Raw genomic sequence first — 6,707 nt, 5'->3', positions numbered from 1 at the left:
TCTCCTTCTACTCCATTGCCTGCCCAGGTGGGAGTCTGGATAAAAACATCCAGAGAGGCATGAAGGACAGCACCTTCCCACCAAGACCCTCCCCGTAGCCTCAGAAAGAAGGCTTTCTCCAGCAGACGCAGGAAACATGGGCCTTGCTCCCAGGGCTGTAGTAAGGACCTCTAGCAGCCCCTGCCCCAGTACTTGGCTACAGAAATTCCCTGGTCACCTGGGCACAGAGACGCTCTGGCTCCACCAGCCCACGCAGAAGCCTCAACTCATGTAATTAAACATAATGACACATGGTGCGAGCTCCCAGCATCTCGTGCTCTAATGACACATCTGCCTCCCAGCCCATCTCGGGGGCCAGCAAGGCTCTAATTAGGTCTGGCGCCAGCAGGTGGGAGAGCCAGGGGCCAGGGAGCAAGAGAAGCCTGGCCTTAGAGTTCATGGACCAATATGACAAGTCCAGTTAAGCTACTTTTTGATTATGAGGCTTCAGGCAAGTCAATTCATTTCTCTAAGCTTTCATTTTCTCATCTGTAAAATAGGGTTATAAGTTTACACTACACAGAGTTGTAGTGTAGAAGAAGAAGGTTGTAGTGTAGAAGAGTGTGAACCTTCTCCTCCAGGGAGACAGACTGCTGATGAGATTGGTGCTGGACCTGGGTGAGAATGGCCTGGGTCTTGGGAAAGGTCTCTGGATGCAGGGTTAACCGCCAAACCTCTGAAGGCCAATCTGACCAATATTAGTTCTCCAAAGTCTCACTGAAGGACCACTAGCCCATATTACTAAATTGACTGATTTTCCAAAAACCTGTTTAAGTAATACTCTTTTTTATGTTCAAGGTATGTTTTTCTAATGGACCTATTTCCTTCCTGGTAGCATTTCAAGGTCTATTCAATGTGGCCAAAGCTAAGGGTCATAAAATATTTACTCTTCTAGTTCATTTATTCTTAAATAATCCCCTATGAATATTTTTTCCATAGTATCACATGGGAAATTTTCATTATTGACTGATTTTTTTTTTTTATCTCTTAAAAAGTAGCTTTATGTTTCATCAGCACTTTAGCATTTGGGGAATTCTTTTGCAGATTTTGCTAAACAGTCAGCTTCACCAGTTGTCCAAATTTACTGCTTTGCTCAAAATGTATTTCTTTTCATTATATTTTTCTATTTTGATTTCAACTTTTATTAAACTTATACATGCACTTTGTTCTGGATGCAGTCTCCTGTCTAATCTGTCTTTGCCCCCAATTCCCAGCCACCAGGGGCAACTGCTTTCAGCAAGACACAGCAGTTTCTTTTTCCTTCCTTTATACTTCTAAATAGCAGACTCATATGGTTCTTTCTTTTTAAAAATTTTATATAAATTTATTTTGACATTTTCTTCATTGAGTTTATATATATATACACACAGAAGGAATTAATGCATAATACACACAATTATCATTAAACAAGGTACAAGTTATAAGAAAAAGTTCTTTTCTATCCCAAATATACTGTTATTTCTTGATTTTCAGCTTTAAATATAATAATCTATCATCTTCCTACTTTGGACAATAAGAATTTCCTTCCCATAGAATCTCCTTCCCTGCTTCTCCTGGTCTATCTTCCTTATATCATAAGTTTTGGTTAGATTAAAAATTCTGGGTTTATCTTGTGACAATGTAAATACAGTTGAGAGCCCAGCCATGTAGAGTACTACGATTACAACAGTTTTCTTTTTTTTTTTTTTTTTTTGCTTCCCTGATATCTCAGTTGGTAAAGAATCTGCCTGCAATGCAGGAGATCTGGGTTCGATCCCTAGGTTGGGAAGATCCCCTGGAGAAGGGAAAGGCTACCCACTTCAGTATTCTGGCCTGGAGAATTCCATGGACTGTATAGTCTATGGGGTTGCAAAGAGTCGACATGACTGAATGTTTTCTCTTTTATAATGACTATTTTATTATTTTTCTTTTTGAAAAATATTTCTTTGACTGCATCAGGTCTTAGTTGTGACATGCAGCTGGTCATTATATTATGTGGGATCTTTCCTTACAGCACATGGGCTCTCTAGTTGAGGCTTGTGGGCTCAGTTTCTCCAACGCATGTGGGATTTTAGTTCCCTGACCAGGGATCAAACCCACATCCCCTGCATCGGAAGGTGGATTCTTAACCACTGGACCACCAGGGAAGTCCCTACAACTATTTCTTGAAAGTCTTTCTCTTTCTCCCAGCATTGTGCATTTTCCTGTTTTCTGCTTGCCTGCTTTCTGGGTTCTCATTCCAGGTCATCCTAAATTCTCCCTCAGGAGATGAGGTCATCAGGCAACACTTCCGCTTCCTCTTTTTCTTGGAGACATCCATCCAGGAGCCTCCTTTAACACTTTCATAAAGTTATGCTATATGGGATTAAAAATAATTTTAAGATATTTCACACTGTGGAAAACATGCAAGAATAGTACAAAGAATGGCATGTGCCTTTCATCCAGACACCTCATTCAAGCTTCACCAATTGCCCCCGTGATGCCAGGAGTAGAGGGTGACCCAACCTAACATCCCGTCTATGTGCCTCCAGTCTCCCTCCATTCTTGCCTTGAGTTTCACACTCTTGGTGTTTAAAGATAACAAGGCAATTGTTTTGGAGAATGTTGCTCACTTTGTGTTTGTTTTCTCCTAATTACATATTGTGACTATCACAGGAATAAGCTATGCTTTCTCATTGCCCCCTCTCAAGTGCTGCACAGTCTTGATCTGTTGACACTGGTGATGTTAACTGATTAACTCATCATTTTATCCCGTTTCCCCATTGTAAAGATATTTTGTTACTTTTGTAAGTAATAAGTATCTTGTGTGGGGATACTGTAACAAGATTTAAAAATCCCATTCTTCACTCCATTTACTTCTATTGTTTTAGTAGTCTTTGATGTTTCTGACCTAAAATAACAATCATAATAGTTGCCAAAAGGTGAGTTTCCTTTTTCATTTACTGTTTGGCACTCTGCTATAAGGAAAAGCATTCTCTTCTGTCCATGTACTCATTTGTTTGTTTGTTTAGAAATATGGATTCATGGATTTCTGTTTCATTCGATGGGCTGTGATCCAGCACTACCATTTATTTTGATGCTCAATTTACACCAGATTTGGCCATAAAAAGCCCCTTCCATCTGGCTCTTGTATCTTTTTGACACATCCCCTTATTTTTTACCTTCTGACACAACAACATGTCCAGACTCAACTAGTACTTTCTCTAAATCAGTCTGGCAATCAACTCTTCCTCCAAAGAGCTGAATTCCTTTTTAGGGGAGAATGGTATTCTGAAAATACGATCTTGGAGGTAAGTGTGCTCTTTGCTACTGAAGCATTGCTACTCTCAGACCTTCTCAGTGAACAGAGCCAAGAAAACACAAGCACAAACTCTTTAAAGCATGTCTTTCACTGATAGCAGCAGCAGCTCACTGATAGTTTCAACTTCAATCCAACACCACGGGGTTCTTCAGGGTCCTCCTTTCCATATTTGTACCTCCCTTATCCATGTCCTTGCCCCTTGGACTTCGAGGAGATCAAACTAGTCAATCCTAAAGGAAACCAGTCCTGAATATTCATTGGAAGCACTGATATTGAAGCTGAAGCTCCAATACTTTGGCCACCTGATGCGAAGAACTGACTCTGGAAAAGATCCTGATGCTAGGAAGGATTGAAGGCAGGAAGAGAAGGGGACGACAGAGGATGAGATGGCTGGATGGCATCACAGACTCAATGACATGAGTTTGTGTAAGCTCCAGGAATTGGTGATGGATAGGGAAGCCTGGCATGCTGCAGTCCATGGGGTCATAAAGAGTTGGATATGACTGAGTGACTGAACTGAACTGTCCATGAGAAAACTAGCTCCTTTAATCCACGGTGGATTGTTCATCTGCTCCATCCCCTATATAGACCTATCCTCTGACCCACTGGGCTGCTGCCCCACCCAACTTTAACTCTGCCCATAAGGGCTATCATACCAGCCTACTAGGACCTGCCTTGTGAGCTTGAACTAGAGAGATGAGAAAAAACAAAGGCAGAAGGAAAAATGGATAGAGGGAGTGGAAGTGGGAGGAAGGGAAGGAAGGAGAGAAAATAGGGCAGGCATGGGATGGTTTTGAATAGCTGTAGATTTCTGGGATTTTCAGATTGTTTACTTTATCTCTAAGCCACCTCCGTGTTGCTGCGGAAACTGGAAATAAAGACCGAGGGACAGGGGGTTGCACCCTAGCCTGAGCTGTAGCTCCCAGAAGTGAAGAGGGGTCTGGCTTTCCACGGCCCTTGAGGGCCTTCCTGATTCATCTCATATACACTGTTAGAAACTTTACAAATCAAAAAGAGTATTTTAAAGTAGGGGTAAATTTGGTTAGCTCAATGAGTTGGTGATATGGCAAACTGATCTTCTGATGAACTAACTTAGCCATGGTGGGGATTGAGGGTGAAGGGTGGTTCCTACTCACAGACTCCAGGGTCCCCTCCATCTAAATCCAGATGCTCATCTGCATTAGAACTATTGAGCTTCTGCATGATCATTCTTAAACTTAGAGAGAAAATTGAGCCTGGGTGCAAGCCCTGTTGTGCCTCCAGCTTGCTGTGTCACCCTGGGCCAGCCTCCTGCCTGTCCTATGTTTTAGCTCCCCAACTGGTAAGTTCTGTGCATCTCCACCTCCAGTGAGTGGCATATATGGCTGAGGGCCAGTGGAGTGTCCTTTGGCCACTAGTTCCCAAGGCAGGGGAGAGAGGAGCCACCATCCCCATCCTCCCCAGAGAAACAGGTTGGCTGGCTGGGCCTGGGCCTGCGGCCAAGGGGAAGCTGGAGACAATGAGCTGGGTTGCCGGCCACAGGGGCAGGTTGTGCAACTTCCGTCCTGCGCCTGCAAACAAGACTTTGGCCCCAGACTTTGAGCTGGGCAGTCCTCCCCGCCTCCCCCAGGACCCAGGCCACCCAGCTTAGGGGACAGGGCTGGGGAGGGAGCAGGGTGTTTTCTTAGTCCCAAAGGCAGCCAGGTGGCTGCTGATTCCTTGAGAAGGGCTTACCAAGAAGGGTCCGTTCCATGGAGAAGGCAGAGGAGGCTCTGTGTGGCCAGGTGTGTGCACATAGGCAGCATCACTGTGTCTGCACCTGTGGTCATCCCCGGGGTCACCAGCATGGGAGCGATCCTGGAGGGGTGTCTATCTGCTCACGTGGGTGCACAAACAGAAGTTCACCAGCCTGCAGTGTGTGAAGTGTGTCCAGATGTTTGAGGGCACCTTGGCGAGCTAATGAGTGTGTGTGTGTGTGTGTGTGTGAGCTGTTTGCATGCACTCATGTTATGGGATGTGTAGCAGATTGCATACATGTGATATTGTGCATGTGGGTGTGATTCCCTAGGGACATGTGTACATGAGTGTGGGCTGAGGAGTATGCATATAGATATAAACCCACGTATGGGTACACATCAGGGGTGGGTATGTCTGCCCATTGGAGTGCACATGTTTGCTTGTGTTTATGCAAGTGTGAGCCCCTAAATTGCCGAGACTGTGGTCTCTGTGGGCATATGATGGTTTGTAGATGCGTGTGTCCTCTGGTACTTGTGAGTGACATGAAGTATGGGTGCTTGTCCAAATGCCGATGCAGGACGGGGTATCCCTGGGGCCTTGGTCCAGTTCATCACCTGCTTCACCACTATGGCTCCCCACAACCTGCCAATGACTGCAGGCTTCCAGCAGGTCTCTATTCTGAGCCCTCATTTCCCACTTACCATGGAGGGTAAGGCTGGACAGGAGCAGTTTGGGGGCTCCTCTTACCTTTGTGGGGGCCTTGCATGTGCCCCAAAGAATATGCAGATAGGGAGACTTTGAGATCCCAGAAATCCTCGGATTTGCTTTGGTCCCTGGGTGAGGGGAAGGAGGCTTCAAAGTGATGGATGAAGCCAGGAACTCAGAGCCTGAGATAGAAAACACCTGGAAGGATCTGAGAGACCCGCCAGAGTCTCCCAGCTGATCGGCTTCTGCCATGGGCTAAAGTCAGGGGGCTGACTGAAGTGACCTTTACCCAGTGCTCTGGAAGGGAAGGGAAGGACCTCTGTGAGCAGCCCTCAATGGGAGCCCCAGAGGTACTGGCTGGGAGGCAGGACCACACCCTCAATTCACTCATTAGAGTCTGTGCCTTGGTCCTTTGCTCTTGGTGGAGTGGGCCCCTGGGGCAGCTGCCCTGGCTTGAAGAAAACCTCCATTTCCTCTCGTGCTAAGTTGCTTCAATGTGTCTGACTCTTTGAGACCCCATGGACTGTAGCCTGCCAGGCTCCTTTGTCCATGGGATTCTCCAGGTAAGAATACTGGAGTGGGTTGCCATGCCCTCCTCCAGGGGATCTTCCTGACCCAGAGATAGAACGCACGTCTCTTAAGTCTCCTGCATTGGCAGGCAGGTTCTTTACCACTAGCGTCACCTGGGAAGCCTTCTCCTTAGGGCTGGTTTTAAAATTCAAGGCTTTGGCTTGAGTCCCAGGGACGACTCTGAAGGGGGAAGACGAGACAGGCTTGCTGAATACCTGCTCCATCCAAGTCCCCTGCTAGTGTGGCCCAATGTGGCATTCTTTGCCTCCTTCACTGTTTTCTCCCCTCCCCTGACTTGGTGCTGGAGAACCTCTGGGAAAGGACAGTAAGGAGACAGCCTCGCTGCACATGACACACACCATTTATGCTGCAGGAGACAGCGTTAGTATCGGAAAGC

The 6,707-nt window shown here is 46.0% G+C and overlaps 1 long non-coding RNA gene across 1 annotated transcript; it reads right to left on the bottom strand.

Moving 5' to 3' along the window:
* Window positions 1-1,972: 1,972 nt before the first annotated feature.
* On the bottom strand, window positions 1,973-6,297 carry LOC123328735. Its single transcript, XR_006543764.1, has 3 exons — window positions 5,783-6,297; window positions 5,033-5,207; window positions 1,973-2,373 (listed from the first exon to the last, which is right to left on the bottom strand). It is a non-coding gene; the product is annotated as an uncharacterized LOC123328735 (long non-coding RNA).
* Window positions 6,298-6,707: the final 410 nt, after the last annotated feature.

The sequence above is a fragment of the Bubalus bubalis genome, chromosome 12, assembly GCF_019923935.1.
Source record: "Bubalus bubalis isolate 160015118507 breed Murrah chromosome 12, NDDB_SH_1, whole genome shotgun sequence".
Classification (NCBI taxonomy): domain Eukaryota; kingdom Metazoa; phylum Chordata; class Mammalia; order Artiodactyla; family Bovidae; genus Bubalus; species Bubalus bubalis.
This window is presented reverse-complemented; position numbering and strand designations above follow the sequence as displayed.